The sequence below is a fragment of the Copidosoma floridanum genome, unplaced genomic scaffold (assembly GCF_036245765.1).
Source record: "Copidosoma floridanum isolate Cflo_tuat_1 unplaced genomic scaffold, Cflo_Japanese_pri ptg000007l, whole genome shotgun sequence".
Lineage (NCBI taxonomy): Eukaryota > Metazoa > Arthropoda > Insecta > Hymenoptera > Encyrtidae > Copidosoma > Copidosoma floridanum.
In genome coordinates this window covers 4,101,889-4,119,106 of record NW_028321884.1, presented here as the reverse complement: position 1 = coordinate 4,119,106, position 17,218 = coordinate 4,101,889, and the positions used below count along the sequence as shown (strand labels likewise).

General features: G+C 44.1%; 1 protein-coding gene across 7 annotated transcripts in view; it reads left to right on the top strand.

Annotated features, from left to right (window-relative positions):
- Prosap (SH3 and multiple ankyrin repeat domains prosap) overlaps positions 1–17,218 on the top strand; it is a 170,643-nt gene that overhangs the window by 87,895 nt on the left and 65,530 nt on the right. The window lies entirely within an intron of this gene.

The window sequence follows — 17,218 nt, the reverse complement described above, 5'->3', positions numbered from 1 at the left end:
ACTTACACTTGTACACGGAGGAACAAACGCGCCGAGATGGGATGTTAATTTGCACGCACTTTGGCTTTCCCTCTGTACAAGGTTATTTAGGTTTTCAAGGATTGGTACTTGTATACATAGTCTGTGCGGTATTCTTTTGAGGTTTTGCATTCTAAACATTAGCACATTAGCTCATGACAACAGTATTGTTGGCAGTATACATACTATAATGAAAGAAAAAAAAAATTCACGTAGAAACAATGCATTATATATTCGTACGTGTGGTCAGTCGAGATGATTTTTTTTCCCCGTGCAGAAGCACTTCCACAGCAGCTCCAGCAGGCGTAACATTTTTTTTATCCCATCCTCGTATAGTATAATAATATCTGCACGTGCATAACTGCGCGGTGACTTAAAGTGTATAAGCGTTTCTCGCTCAAGAGAGCAAAAAAGAGATACAGCGCCGAAAATAAAAGTCGCGTTTCCCTTTTGAACCACCTGCCAGTGAGAATCTCTGCATAAATTTACTTCTCCCTCGCCAATAAATCCTCTCTCTCTCTCTCCACATCTCCCTTCTTCTTACTCGGACGGTTGTAAAACGTCCCGAGTATACGCGTATAGGCTCGCTTTTCATTGTCTCAGCTCAGCTGCTCCCCCCGTTTTTCTCCTGCAGTACGTAGATATACGTATACGCTTCTTCTCCTTACTCTCCTTTTTGCGGGCAGTACGTTCATCTCTGTGCTAGAGGAGAAAGTCCTCTCTCCTTTCGATTTCCATCGGTTCATCCCCGCGTCCGAGAAAACCCTCACTACACTCTCCTCCACCACCCGTTTTTAACTTACATTGCACTTTGTATCGTATAGTTTCCGCTTTTCCTCCCCTCGTCCTCTCTACAACCTTCCGTTCCCCCTTTGCAGTCGCTGACGAGTAAACAGCAATAGCCGCGTGTACACTTTGGCGCAGCATCCTTTCCCGCGTCCGATCTTTTATTCATATATATACGTACTGCGCCCTGTCCCCACAGCTGACGCGATGAATGAATTATTTACTCGCGCAAATATACATTAGGCATGAATGAGGCGGACCCGTATATACCTTCACCCTCTCTGGCCGTCTCGAATCCATCGCTCCGCTCGTCTATGCGTGTACAATTGCACAGCCATACTCGCGTATGTGTGTACGACAATGGTAGGTGTATACCTGGTAATCATCCCTGTCGTTCGTTGTTGCTATTTTTTTTTTTTTTTTTTTGTGTTTAATCAGAGGAGCGATAAAGTATTTCAAATTTCGTTGTTTCCCGTCAACGTTTACAACCGAACAAAAGTGCACCCCGTCACCCAACTACAAAACGTCGTTGCCAGATCTAACGAGAAAAAGCCCTTGGTCACATGCGCGCAATTGGAGTCGCCCCAACTAAAACCCACACGTTGATCCTTCCCTATATCCCTAAAAAAAAAAAAAAAAAACAAAAACACACAATATGCGTACACGTTCGACCTTCACACCGATCTCGCCATATACATCCTGATTTACGGCCGGCGAGAGTCGTATAATGCAGGGGAGGCTCGTTCGGACGCGAATAACCATTCGGCCCCTTGCATTTTTGTCCGGCGCGTATTATATATATAAAAGCTGGCTCGGTGCGTGGATTTATTATTTGTTTGCGCCCATTTGGTTGGAGCGCAGATGCCACCCATTGTCCCTACATGACACGTGACGCTCGCGTTGGCGGTGTGCGTTATGAAATTGTCGAAATCAATTTTTCCCCTTTGTATACGCTCCGAGCGTTGATGAAATGGTAATTTATCGATGGGCCGAAACGACCATTATTTCGGTTTGATTAAATTTCCTCGAGCTTACTTCAGCCATGTACATCGCAATACCACCGATCGTCGACCACACGAAAAAGGCGAAGCGTTGGGTGTTGCGTAACTAGAAAAAAAAAAATAATAATAATAACAAGGATGAGCTCGCGAGGAAAATACAAAGAGCGTGACTACGCGAAAATTCACGCGGAGTGAGAGAGAAAAATTACTTACGTACGACGAGAGACGATAAAAAGAGTCGCAAGAAACAAGGTCACCTCTGCGCGGTACAAGTTGTATCTTTTTTAGCGCGTAAGTTGGCGCGTTTTTTCCTCATGACAAATTTCGATCGAAAAAAACTCTACTGATTGCGACTCTGGATATGGGGGGAGAAAAAAAAGTGTCTTTGAGTGCAATTGAATGTTCCACCGAAGGCTAATTATTCAATGACGAATGAAGACGCGGGAAACGCGGTGGCCAATTATTACGCGATTTGGTTTATGCGCCTTTGGAAAATGATAAGTTTGTCTCGAGGCAGCGAAGACTCAATTGCAAGAGGGGGGAGCGTCATCAATTACAATTAAACTATCGTCAATTACGCGCTCGGGGAGGCTTTATTTTTCTCCTGTTCGCCCGCACCACGCGAGATACACCGAACCGAGAGCTAGCGTGTTCGACTCGCATTAACCTGCCCGGGGGTGTACCCGTATGTATCGGTTTGCTTGATTCACACGAGCGCGCGTGCACGCGTATACAAGTGATTCGACGAAGAAAAAAAAAACGGTTTGAAACATTTTTATGTACGCCCGAGCTTGGATGTGAAAAAATATTTGGTTGCGAAAATTAACAGGTGTAGGCCTTTCTACTGCATCCAACTACTCTAGTATTTTTGTCCGCACGTTTGATATTCCGGACGAGTAGTTGGAAAAAATTTACGCTTCCGAGGGATATCCACTTTGAAGGCGAGCTTTGTGGCTGGAAAAAGGGTCGAGAGGCTTCCAACCTCTGACACGGGGTCTTTTTCGAAAAAAACTTTTTCAAAGCCAACGGGAGAAAGAAAACGAACCGCAGAGGGAATTTTTAATCGATTCGTCGTAAATTTACACGCACCGCGAGCAAAAAAAAAAAAGGGACTCCAAATCGTCGATCGACGGAGTGAAATTGTACTGGGCCAAATTACAGCTGCTGTGTGTATCGGACAATTACGACAAATGTGGAGTAATCATCGTAATGCGGTGAGCAATTAGGGTATATTGGCACATGTGTGTTACGGTAGGTACGAATGATTGCTCTCGTAATGATACCGCTATTACATCATTTTTTTCTCTCTCGTGATTCTTCGTGCACACCTCCCAGTTTTCCTATTCGCAGTCCATCAAAATCTCGGTAATACCTTTACTATTGAGACATACATGGATAGAAAATCTGACACCCCTTTCCCGAAAATTAAGATTAAGAAATATACGTAGGTATGTATTAAAGCACCTGTGCAACGATCATACCCTCGAAACTTTTGCTCGAACGTATTCAGAATCTGTTATCTCTTGACTCTACTTTGCCTTTCTTATATCTGGCTCATTTTTCAAGACTCGCTGGATAGGACACGTCTTTGGGCTTAACCTTGAACTCTGTCGTACTACGCACTGCTGCGGCCTTCATACAATACTTTTGCCTCAGGAGTTGGATCACCAAGTACTGGCTTAAACTATTTTTTTTTTTTTTTCCAATTGCTAGAAACAAGCTTTTTCAGCAGATTTTCATCTCTAACTGATATAAATGACAACATATTACACCGTCCACAAACTTGTTTGGCCGAAACGAGTGAAAATAATTTATCAACGTTAGCATATACAGACAAATGACGCGGAGTAAACGTTGTTTCCGTGGTGATGAAACCTCAACGTCACCCGGTTCATACATCATTGGTACTGAATAGCGTCGATATGAAAAAAAAAAAAAAAAAAAACTTGCCGTACGCACACGAAAGGTACACGAGCGCGTCAACGAGTTAGACGATATACAAGATGCAGCAGAGTGTAATCTCCGGCTGTGGGTCTTGAGGCACACGTGCAAGGGGGCGCGGCACTTTCTCCGCTCCACGAAAGATGGTCGAGGAATTCATTCTTCTTCTTCCCATCGCTGTTATAATATGTGTACGGAGCGTGTGGGCATAGCTGCGCCGCTCTCCATACATATCACGTACACTCTCGTCTTTTCCCATTCAACAGTCGCTCGCAACGCCATTACATATACACGCACTAAGAGCTTAGGCAGCAATTTTTTCTTCAGGTGTTTTTTTCGTCTCTCTTATGTCGCATGTTTAAACGAGGATCGAAAAAATCTCCGATCTGTGTCGAAACGAGCGAAACGACATTTTTATGGAATTTTTCAGTGAAACAATAACGATGATAAAGACCATTTTGCCGATGAGAGAGGGAGGAAAAAAGAATTTTAATTAAAACTTTATCCGCAGCGTCGATCTATTCTCATACGGGAATTGTGGCCGTACGGAAATAGCTGGTATTGATCTCCGAATCAAGGCTGGGCGGGCTCGGGACAGGTATATCCTATAAATAACACAGTGATCCAGTTATATTTTCCCTTTTTTTTTCTCTCTCTCTTGCTCTTAACAAATTACGCGATCGAGCGATTACAACGAAAACATTCGAGTATAAGAACGCTTGGACGGACTTTTCCGAAAGACCAAGTAGATGTTTGCGCAACCTCGAGCACAAAGTCGTGAAATATATATAGTGTTCGCGCGGGGTCGCCCGTCAAAAGTCAGAAACACAAGCTCGCTCATCAAAAGTCCGAACCACTGCAACAAAGTACCCCCACACTTTTATCCTATACCCTCCTCTGCTCCGGAGAGGGGGGGGCTCTATGTTCATGAGACTCTATTATTGTTTCTCCCCCCTCCCTGTCCTTCTCCTTCAAATTTACGGCAAGCTATCGATTTATCGCGAGCGCGCGAGCTAGCCGATAAATCCTTTCGCCTCGCGAGAGGGAGATACGTATACACCCCGTGTGTTGTGCGGGAAAAGTAGCGGGGAAGGAAAAAAAGCTTGGCAGGCAGCAAGAGAATTTCCTGTGTGTTGCAGCGGGAGAGAGAGAGAGAGGGGCTGCTTAGGTGAGGCACGAATTTGTCCGATAATAAATTTTATTGGACGCCGCTCCGGCAGGGTATGAATTTAGTTGTGCTTGGCTGCGACTCTTTTCGCTTTTATTGCCGGCTTGTGGGTAAATACATACGTATGTACATACATGCACGTATATGTATACGAGCTCTCGTTTTGATGTATAATGCGTCGTGAGAAATGATAACTTTAATTTTTTTTCGCGTGTATACGGAGCCGTAATCGTTTAATTGCTAATCCCCCCCACCCTCCGATTGATGATTAATTACATACACGTGTGCACACGCGGCATGTGTATGTATACATGCGGTAATAAGTGTACAATAAGTACACCGATTGATCTATATAATACCAAATGGTTCAATAAAATGTACACTGGACACGCAAAATAGTTGTACGGCCAATGTAGGTGCCGATAATTATTTTACACGCTTTTCCAACGCATAAGTAAATCTTTGACTTTTTTTCCACAGAGACTTGTTTATTATACAAATGTAAAGATGAAATCATGGTAGCGTTAAATTACTGATAAGAGTCGAGAAACTGTATATGCGTAAAAGTGTGTAGCGCTAAAAAGCAACTACAAGTTATGTGTGTATATACTTTTGATCTTCTTTCGGTACTTATTTCCAAAAACCCCCGCTGCTTCCGTGGTTGGTGACGCCACGCTCTACTATCGTGCTTTTATTAAATTTATCGCCACAAAAGGGCACGAAACTACCGTACGGCGTGTATGGCATGTATACACTATATCGCTTGGGGGAAGTGGTGCGATTTATCGAGTTGGTTCGTCGCGTACGGGGTATGTATATATATATATACACTCAGTACACATCGGCGCTAATTAAACGTCGCACACGCATCGGCGTCCAATTAAATTTTCGGCCCCTCGTCGTCACGACTGCTAATGGTGAATAATTTCCGTGCCACGTATCCCCGACCATGGGAATTTTAGGACTTTTACGCGGGTAACGACGCGCACAGGGATGCTTTTTTTCACGCGTGAACGTGTCGATACTTTTTTTTTTTTTTTTTTTTTTTTCCGATGACGCTAGCGGTACTCGATCGTGTTTACGCTTAATTAATGGCACGTGCCTTAACCCGTGCGATTTTCCGGAACACAGAGACGCGCACCTGCGATTCCGCGGCTGCAATAAATTCATCGACGTGCACGTCACTCGAGAATAAGTCCGAATATCGCCCACGAGCCTCTCGCCGATAAATAACCCTTCAGCATATTCTAATTCAAGAGACGCACAGCAGCAGCCACGGCAGCGTGTATAATTGATCGCGTCTTCCGTTAGTTTCTCGCCTTCGGCTCGTACATCATCTTCCGGAGCTCGAGGAAGGAAAGAGAAAAAGTTATACTCAGAGTCAAGCCGCGGTAAATTATCAAAAGTTTTCGTCGCCGTGTACACGCCCCCCCCCCCTGGTGTATATGCCGCCCGGCCTTTCTCTCCCATGGCTACACGCCGAGCGCGCGCAGGGCTTTCTTTTCTAGTCTCTCGTGTATGGGACCGAGCTGAAATCGTTTTTGTGGAGGGGTGAGAAACGAGGGCCTTGTTATTTATCGATGAGCGCCCACTGCGAAAAGTGATTTTTTTCTTTTCTTTTTTTTTTTTCATTGTTTATAGGTTTCGAGCGGCAGCCGGATAGTTTGAGCTTTTTCAAAGTTAAAATACACTGTAATTAGATCTCAGATAAGCAAACACGGAAACACCTACTAATGTAATGGACGGCGATCGGTGGGGCCTTTGTAATTGCTTTTACGCTGGCATTTAATTTAAGTCTAATTTTTTTTTCGGTCGTTATATAATTGATCGGGGCTTTTTCGCGAGTCATCGGTGAAAATCACTTTCCTTTGTTTTTCGCCCTCGACAAGGTAAACAATGTCCTCGTATGTGTGTCACGATGGAGATAAACAACGGCGGGTAGTTTTTTCGGTGCTATAAATAACTGAAGAAGGGATTCTCGTACAACCTTGAGACTGTCAAAACGAGAAGCAAAAAAAAAAAAAAAAAAAAAAAGAAGCGCGGCCGGCAGTGCGGGAAAGTAAAAGTGGCACTGCCGCTCTTTGACCGGTTCCCCGGGGAGGCGCTTCCTTTTCGCTCGGATGGGTTATGACCACGCGTTCGCGCAGGTTTTTTTTTTTTTTACGTATCCCATTAGTATACTTCATTCAGTTTCTCGAACTAGTTTTCAATTGCCTTCCTTTTGAAATGGTAATGGAAATTAATGATACGCCACCTTGGTTCGTTCTCGTGTTCGTCTTGCGTCACCTTCATAAATTTTTACTTTCTACCATAACAGCAACACACGCGAGGGAACAAAAGATCTCAAAAAACACGTAATTACCTCGTATCTTCAAAGATAAACGCGAGCGCGCTTTCGTGCATCCACTTTGAAGAAACCCAATCCCCTCGTCTTTGAATTTTCCCAGCAACGAAGAGGAAAAAATAAACTGACAAAAAAAATTATTAAAAGCACGCAATCGAGGTGTTGGGCGAAAGCGTAATAACTCAATCAGCCGATCGGGTGAAAGTTTCGAGTGCACAGGCGCACTCCCCCCGTTGGGCGGAAAAATTCGGAAATTCTCAAATCTCGATTGGCTCTCAATATTAAAACGTGACGAGGCCTAGAGAAAGAAACTGGATACGTGCACCGGCTATACATACAAGTGCTGGTATAGAGTTTTTGCCGCGGCTTATCCGAAGTATTCCATCTAACCGACGACGATGTTTCTGTTTGGCGTGATCGTTTGGAAATGTTTTTTTTTTTTTTTTTTTTTTTTTCTGGTACTATTCTATGAAAAATACCAATGAAACCTTGCGTAGTACAATTTATTTGTTAATTTTGTTAAATTGTTAACTCTAAATCATCATTTATTGTACTACACGTAAGCAAAGGCACATATTAATCCTTTATTGATATACTTTTTCACTCGCGTAACTCCCGCAGTGCAGGAGTAAAAAAGTTTAATCCAATTCTACACACGAAAATTCGTGAGCTGACGGTCATCTGATAATGCGATCCCCGGCTCTTCCCGACGGTTTTTCGAAGGTATAAGCATCCGTTTGCTTCTAATGAGGCGCATATTGAGGTACGGATCGTACAGTGAACATTTTCGTTGTATACAAACAACTTTCACAACTAGGATGTATGAAAGGATGTATAATATATCAATAAAAGGGACTTTCGCTTACGGTGGCAGTGACTTATGATTTTCGCCTTTGACCCACGCGGGTGATAAACAGCCTTGGTATAAATATTATGAAAATTCAAGTCGCTTGCTTTCATCGGTCCATCCCACGAGTTCTCCAAGTACACTGTAAGCCCACGAAAATTCATACCTCGTCGCTGCGGTGCGAGAACCGTAATGTAAATTCGGTAATTCACCGGCTGTCTATTTTAAGAGTATCAGCCGCGAGGCACCGTTATGGGTCTCGTTATTCCTCCGAGAGGCGCGCAGGTGTGCTCGAAAAGTCGTGATTTAAGAGCGGAGTTGACTCTTCGCCACCTAATCTTCCTTTCGGGCGAGAGTGTAGGTATATACGAGGTGGCCCTCGTCCGCAATGTCGTGTGTGTTGGCTTTAACGATGAGAAAATGGCTACTTCGACTGTCTCCCCTAATGCACCTGTTGTCGCTGTTACACTGTTTGGTTTGGTTTCTGTTTCATTCAGCTTTTTACGTGGGTGTATGCGTATTTTCTTTTTTCTTTTTGTTTCTATCAGAGTCACCGATAAATTACTATTAGCGTTGACTCGTTTCGAGGATATATATACGTGTAGTGAAAATAAAGGCTTACAAGCTCGTTCGTAAGCAAAACGTGACTTATTCAAATTAGTTTCAATCATCATTACATTCGAGACAAACACTGACAAAAAAGGCCTCATTTGTGTACGTAAGCGCTTCAGTCACAGGTATTGTATACAAATATTTTAGTGTCTTTATTAGGTAAAATATAACTGGCAGCAGTTGGTTAAAAATGTCCCGGAGTTGTCAAATTAGTTGTAGAAAAATTAATGCCAAACGTCGGTGCATTCAATCGATATGTAACGGTAAATATAATAAAAAGTAAAAATAAAAGCAGAGTCGAGCTGCAAGAACAAAACAAGATAATTCATTGCGTTACTCTGTCCATTACCTCCACGAAAACTGTCCTCCAGTCTTTGCCCTGTTCCTACAGTTGCACCCACCCCGAGGACACTGCAAGGAATGAAAATTCAGTGTTACAGCTCCGGCGCCAGTTCCATCGTCTAGACGCGCGTCTACCACCACCTCCACCCTAGCCCCGCCCCTCGTCGTCATCCTGACTCGAACGAATTTCCCAACCACTACATCGCGCGGCAACTCCCTGGCGAGCTTTTTGCCACTTCCTCTCCGGCACACACGCCGCCCAGCAGCTGTTTCTAAAAGCGGTGCAGGAGATCTAATAAATAAAGGGCCAAGCGCGGACGTAAATGACGGGCTTTTGCGGAGGAATTACTTTCATCGGAGGTATATATAAGCCTGTGCAAAAAAGAGAAAAAAAAAAAAAAAAAAATAGTAACTGCAGGGAAGAAAACCTCCCTCTCGTCGCGCGAAAGCTAAACGCCTCTTCCATAAACGCTCGTATAGGGGGGTCGACGCGGGCAAGTTCACCCTCGGCAAAGGAGTGTTTGGGGGGCAACCGAGGGGGACACGCCAAAGGGAAAGAACACGCGCCGAGGGTCGACTCTTGGTGGCACCGATCGCGCGAGCCTTTGCTCCGGCCTAAAGCGGATGGCGCCGTGTAGTCTCGTATGCACGCTCCCTCGTGCGAGCTGATGCCCTCTGTAATAACGAGCCTTTGTGGGAGCGTGCATGTACGTGTGCGTGAGTTATGGAAACGTCAAGGTCGTTTATTTTGTTTTAGGGGCTTAGTTTTAAGGTGGGGGGGGGATGCATCGGGTATGCTGGACGGGGGTGATCTTTACTTTATGTATACTTATGAGATTGAGAAATTACGCCGACAGCGGCAAACGCGTTGACTGGAGTGCATATGAAAAAGCTTGAATCGACACGAGAATTCAGTATCCCTGAGTACATAACTACAAAATATGGACATACGTTTGTGCTTTGTGATTTTGTTGAGGGAAAGTTGGGTGATTTTAAAATGTGCAAAACGTAGGAGTTAATATTAAGTATATATTTTGAGCGACTTGGTATAACATGGAAGTGATCCATTATGAATGGTGTCACCTTTCTCATTTGAAATGTTTTTATGTCACTTATTGCTCTGAAATTTGCGTCACAACATTAGAAATTATAACCGTGTATCAAAAATATACTGTAATCAAAAAACTCTCTCATTTTTCCCCTTTAGCCTCACTCGCCCCTTAGCCATCAGCTTCCTTGGTTCGTGTCCACACTTCATCTGTAGCATGTAGCTATACGTATACATACCGATGTATCGAGAAGCAAAATTGACTCTGACGTTTCGGGATGGAAGCACTAAGGGGGAGCCTCATACACGTGCAAGCAATGAACTCTCGGCATCGAATTATTAATTTATGAAAATGGAGCGACCGAACGATGTTTTCGGCACAGCCGAAGATAAGCAGCGATAGCGGGTACAGAAGAGGAAAAGCTAAAGTGACGTTTGAGAGATGGATTACTTTTAACACGTGGCTCTTTAAGTATATTTTCTGGTTCAGAAACTTGGAAAATTCTTTTTTTCCCTTCGATCGACGGCTCTTGTATTTATTTTTAATTTTTTTCTCTTTCACACGATACAGTTATTCTTTCTTTTTTTTTTTTTTTTGTTTTTTTTTTGTTATTTGCAGCCAAACAATCATTTAGCCGTAAAAACCATCATTCCCAACTATCGCGTACACTGTCGCAGCTACGCTGAAAATTAATCGCTGCCGTTTGACGATGCGAACACGCGTATAACGAGCTAAAATAAAATCCTAAAGCCAATCTTCCTCTCCTGCTGATATCCCTCAATCGAGCCTCCCTCGACGATCTCGCAAACGCAGCGGCGGGATTCCCCTTTTCCTGCTTAGAGAGCCCATAGCGACAGGCCTACTTCTGTTACACCTAATACGCGCGTAATGTAGGGTTAAACGGAGTCACGGTAGTTCGTCACATCCCGTGTGAAGCCGAAGCTCACCCAGTAAGGGGAGAAGCGTCCGCGGGATCAGCCCCGAGAATGGAGGTCAAATTCGGAGAGGAAGCGCTCGTTTGACGCGGCTTCCGAAGCTCATCTCTAGGTTTTTTTTTTTTTTTCTTTTTTTCTTTTTTCAACCACAGTAGATATTACGCGCCGATGGTTTAACCGTGTTGATCGAGATGATGCAAAATATGGGAAATGCTCATGTTTTTTTTTTTAATTTGAAAAGTATAATTTGTTTAAGTTGGATTTTTTATATTTAGAGTGAAAATTGTGCACTAGCAATTATCCATAGTCATCAAACGGCTCAGTTCGTATGTTATACTTGAAAGTTATACTTTGTGCGTCAAAGCAACAATGCTCCCACCAATAAAAAACAAAAAATGGAAACTAATTAATATATCGTAGTACTGGGAATCGTATTTTTTGTTTTTTCTTTTTTGAAGTCATTTCTCTTGGATGATCATCAACGTACTTCACATCATCCAAGTAATATATAATTCAAACACCCAAAACTGCGCGAAAAAATTTTTTTTCATTTCATATTGCAGTACCACACCACGCATGTTAACGTCCTTTAAATCCTCAAACGATCTCCCGCACAGCTACACCAGCCTTGATAGCTACACGCCCCTCCACGCAAATGTACATTCAAACGATCATCGACCCAACGAACCGCAGCGCCGGATTCTCCACTTGGCGTAGCGTCTTGGTCCAGCCGTTGATTATTCTTGAATCAATCGAGGCTCTGCTTCACGCGGTTGACACCCACACGCACACCAAACAGCACCACCACCGCACCCGCGCCCAAACTTTGGCGGGTGGCGCCTCGCCAACTGTGCAATATATAGTCCCGGATTAACCGAACGAGGCGTCGCACTTCAATTAGACCGAAGCAACGAAATCTCGAATGGAAGCTCACGAAAACGCCAACTAACGATATGGGGTTTTTTTTTTTTTTTTAAAGACCAAAGTATAAGTTTGAGTTGCTTTTTCTTTCACGTCGTCTTACATTGTTCCTCGTATGGCAATCGTCCGCGATCTCATGTGTAAGAAACGCAACACCGAGATATGTAATTATCGCAAGCCAACCCGGAACACCGTGAAAACCTAATTTCCTTTCGAAAAAAAAAACAAAAAAAAAAAAAAACACAGCGCCGCCCCTTCCTCTCAGCTTTTGTGTCGCCTCAGTTACGACATTCCCTTATCCAGCGCTGGGATCTCGCGCGCCACCGACTGGATTCCGATCCTCCGTGGATTACAATACTCTCTCCTGTGTGTGTCGCCCGATTAGCTTTCACTTCGTTACACAGGATAATAGGATCCCCCTACTTTTTTCGCCACTGACGTGTATACGCGACACGGCCTTACATGTGTATACCCATGTGTACGTATATGTACATGGAAAATGATGAAGTGCGCAAATTGGATGTGTTGCCCCAAAGTGCGAGATGGGCCGATTGCTCGTAACCGAGCCAATCTCGCGTACGTATATAAAGAGTTGCGCAATTCACCTGCACGAGTAAGTACACGAAATTCGTGATTTGCCGTCTCTTTCAAAAAATTACCTCCCGGCTCTTGTTACCTCGTTTTTCGCCGCATTCCTCCTCCATCCCACCCCGTGCATACGCTGCCGCTACCAGCATTCCTTACGTAATTTGATAACACAATTTCATCCGATGGCTCGTTCGACGTCGTTACTTATACACTCGAGCACATAGCAGCGTGCACAATTTAATTAACCATATATACGAAGGAAAAACCCTCCGAGCTTATCGCGGCGAAACTTTGTACGTGTGTATATACGAGCGCGACCAGAAATGCATTAGTCCACGGAAAATATGACTCCACGTCATCATCATCGAGTTTTTTTTTTTTTTTTTCCAACAGATACGCGTACGTGACTATCCACCGAGCAAAAAGTGAGAACGTAAAAAGAGAGAGAGAGAGAGAGGAGGGAAAAAAAAAATTGAGGCTGCCAGTGGCAGTACAGTCGGTCCGAGAGTATGGGGTAGGGGGGATATTCGCACGAGCAGGGCGACTGTAGACACACGAACTTTGCACTCCGACGCGGCTAAAAGCTCAAGCTCCGGGGGAGGAGTCGAGGGCCACGTATCGAGTTTTATACGCTTCCCCCCCTCCTTTGTTTTTTCGCTTCCTCCCTTCCGCGCGCGAGGGCATTTCCCTGGCCGATTCGCTGTGTACACTTTTTCGCTCGTCACTTTGCCGATTCGACCTCCGACGGAACGACCGTTGCTTTTTTTTTTTTTTACAAGCGTAGAGGTGTTTGCCTATTTATCATTTACCGGCAACCTGTTTTTTACTTTTTCAATCGAAGAGAGGGGGTGTCGCGGGAGCGTCCAATCAATCGAATGACCAGAAGGTACGGGGGCTCATCCCGCTAATTGGGCAATCGGCGCGACGCAATCGAGCACTCCGACGCGAAAATTAGAGACAAGGGACAGCTCGTTTCCGTCCCCCCCTCCTCCTCTCCGTAACAACAACGGGGCGTATAGAGGGTACGCGCGCACACTTGTGGGAGAGACAGTCGCGAAATTCCACTCGGCCGTCCGGGAGTTATTATCTACCGGAACGTGTATGTACGGACGGGGCGACGGAAAACAGGGTGTTGGTCGGGCCTTTGGAGTTCTCGTTTTGATTGCGCGATGCCCTCGCTCGACCCCCCGTTCATATATATTTCCAATATGTAATTTTAACATACGATAATAACAACGACCATTTTCATGTATACCGAGAAACGCGGTTTAATGGTTAAAGTTTTTACCTGGAATCGTGTGAGTATACATGTATATATATTTTCAGGTATTTACCACCCATTACCGGTATACCTTTCAATCGCTCCGCTCGATTGGTCACAATTACAGAATGCCGCGTTGCAAGTGTGATGACTTATTTTATCGCACGGGAGCTATTGCCGTAACACCCAAGTGCATTGATCGAGAATAAATTGTACACGCCAGGAGGTACAAAAAGTATGTGTACGTGTGCACGCTGATCGAAATATTTCATACATTTTAATTTGATAGTGTTCGGCGGAAAAAAGGGGGGTGACCAATAAACGCTTACCGGTAATTTTTTCAACGGAATCGAGCAAATTCCACAACGCGCGTGTGGCGGTAAAAATATGAAATTTAACTTTGTGCTTCGATTCGTCGTAGGAATCAAGTACTTACTCACGCGTAAAATGACATGCTCTGCAGTGCGTACGTATAATTTTCACCGGATACTTTATACTCTGTGTGGGGTGCAAGAATAAAAGGTTTCCGGAATCACTCCGGAGCTGCATAATTTTTTTTTTTGGTATATGTACGTACTTACATATATCCTTCAATTTGGTGTCAAGAATTTCCGTGGCATTTCATTCAATTCGCCTGAAATATATATGTGTCCGTAATGATATCTATTTATTATATATATACTACATAGCTTTGCCACAAAAAAAAAGAAAAAAAATCAAGTGATTTTCACTTGCGTTACAAAACACACGCGTAAAGCCCCGCAATCGAGTATCTTCGTGGATTAATTGCGTGGCATGAAAAGTTTTATTGCCGGTTTGCGCTGCAATGGCAACGAGTTTTGGAACCAATCCACAAATCATGGCACTAAAGGTTCTCGATGTATAATATATATTGCGCCACTCGTGTTACCGGCCACACATGTACACGAGTAAACTATCTTTAGTGTCAATAAATTAAGTCAATAGATCGATTTGAGTTCATGCATCTGGGCATTATATAAATGTATATACAAGTACATTTCTCAAGGGAGAGAGGCGAGCGTGCACGTGTATACGTATATATAATATGAGCGGGTATGAAATTTGATCCCCTTGCAGCTAGCCAGGTAACAATTGCTCCACTTTCACATTCCATTATTCCGGTTTTAACTAGCATATTTTTTTCTTTTTTTTTTTTTTTTTTCCTTCGGGGCTCTATCTTTGACAATGTTCGTGGCTGAGTCTGTTGCTAAACTCAAAGTTCTCGAGGATAGGTTTAACCACGCACGTTCCAACCTTAACTGTCTAAATCTGCGATAAATTGATTTTCGGGGATCGATGTAAGTTACCGAGAACGGGCCAATAATGGTAAAAAATCGTCACCCTCCTAATCATAGCTATACCGTTAACGGCATGATCTAACAACACACGTCTAATTTTGTACCAATGGTTATTTCCCGTATATACACATTACGTGCATGCAGAATAGTTTGCCCTTATCTCCCCCTTTGCCGATAACTAAATGACATTAGGGGGTTGTGGCATGTTTGACGAGCTGCGGTACGCATACATAACAGGGTAATGGTGCTTTATTTCATTTCCCAACAAATTCGTGACATGTTATACGTGTGTATCCAAACTTGTCATAAATTCACATTTGCGACTTTATATGTATCCCAGCCAGTGTCGATTCGTTTCGACGAATATGCACCGTCTCAATGGCGCCGAAGCCGAAAGTACACCCTACAAGTGCCTTTGGTCGTCCGATGGGTACGAGGATGGCTTCGGTGCAAGCGTCGCACAGTGGGGGGAGGTGGCTCTCGCGAGAATTCACGGGAAAATTAAAACCAATTGCGAGAAATTTATCCGATCTGGCGTGTGATCGCACGCGACAATGGAAAACCGATGCGGTAACTCGATTACCCTTCGCTTCGATTTTTTTAATCATCACCACTCACTTTCTATTGCAATCACGTAAAAATGTACCTCTCGTTTTGTTCGCCAGTGTAAGGGCATGTATAACGTCAATCATCGATCCGTCCCTCGCTATAACTTTGTAGCCAGTGGATTCTCGAACGTCAATTTAGCGTCTGATTTTCCATGTCGATGGGACACTTTCTCCCTCGAGGAAAAAGAAAAAGATGGGAAAAAACGCGAGCGCGACGCATAACATGTACACGCCATTGAAAAGTCGACGTTTCCGACGACGCGAGTCGAGACGGCCTTATTCTTCGCGCGTCGGTCTCCTATACATATAACGTGAGGTGGAGAACGAAAGAATGAAGGGGCGCTGAAACATACGTACACCGCGTCGATACCCGCGACGCGTATATATACACCACAAATACGAACCGCGAAGCCATTCGTGTACGTGTGATTCTCAAAGTTCATTCGCGTCCGATCCCCCCCCCTCCCGATCTCCTCTACAGTATACATCCGATGTTTCTCGCTCTTTTGTTTTTTACGCTGCAGGTGTCGAGCTGTCCCCTCTGTGTTTTTTTTTTCTTACTTTTTTTATTTCCCCGTCTCCCAGTCACGTCTTCGTAGACCCGTAGCTTCTCTGCCTCTGCCTGTCAAAAGTTTCTAAAGGTATTTTTCGTACTGTACGAGTGTCTTTCGACTTGTTCGGTGAGTATATGAATTTGACGCAATTTATCTTGCCTTTTCAGAGCAACTGAAACATGTATAATACGTACACGTTTACACGGTGAGACCACGAGCTTGGAGAGTTTCGAATAAACCAAGTTACGAGCATCCGTGCTTGTACGTTACATATACCCACACGAGGGGAAATCAATTTGGCAAAGTACTTACAAGGGCGTCGGTCTTACCGCGTCTGGCTTACTCTACTGGCTGCCCGTTTTTTTTTTTTTTTTTTTTTCATCTCGCAGCCGTACGTAGCTCTCCTACGGTTGTTTGCTGTTAGTAAAGATGTTTTTCACGCATTTTTCGTCTTCAAATTTCAGAATGAGTATCATAAAAAAAAAAAAAAAAGCTCACGGGCACAAAATAATATACAGGTACTCATCTCCCAAAAGTGACACCATCGAGGTGATCTATCGATCGGCAACTATCTCGGGTCCAAAATGACGAATCCATCCAAATCACAGAGCCCCGGTCAATCGACTCGGAAAAGAAAATCGATGATCTCCTGCTCGTCCTCCTGATCCTAGCACCGCAAAATGCCTGAGCATCGGTGGGAGACAAAAGCACCAGTCACGAGAGAGCAAGAGCCGCACATCCATACACGCATAATGCGCTCACGCACAGGCGGCCAGGAGGAGGGGTTGGTTCGAAAACCACCCTCAACTCATACATAGTGTGTGTGTGTGGGGGGGGGATGGTACATACATATATTATATGGTACAGCGGCAACGAGGGTGGAAAAGAGAGGGAGGCGGCAGGAACGGCTCTCTCGGTCGATCT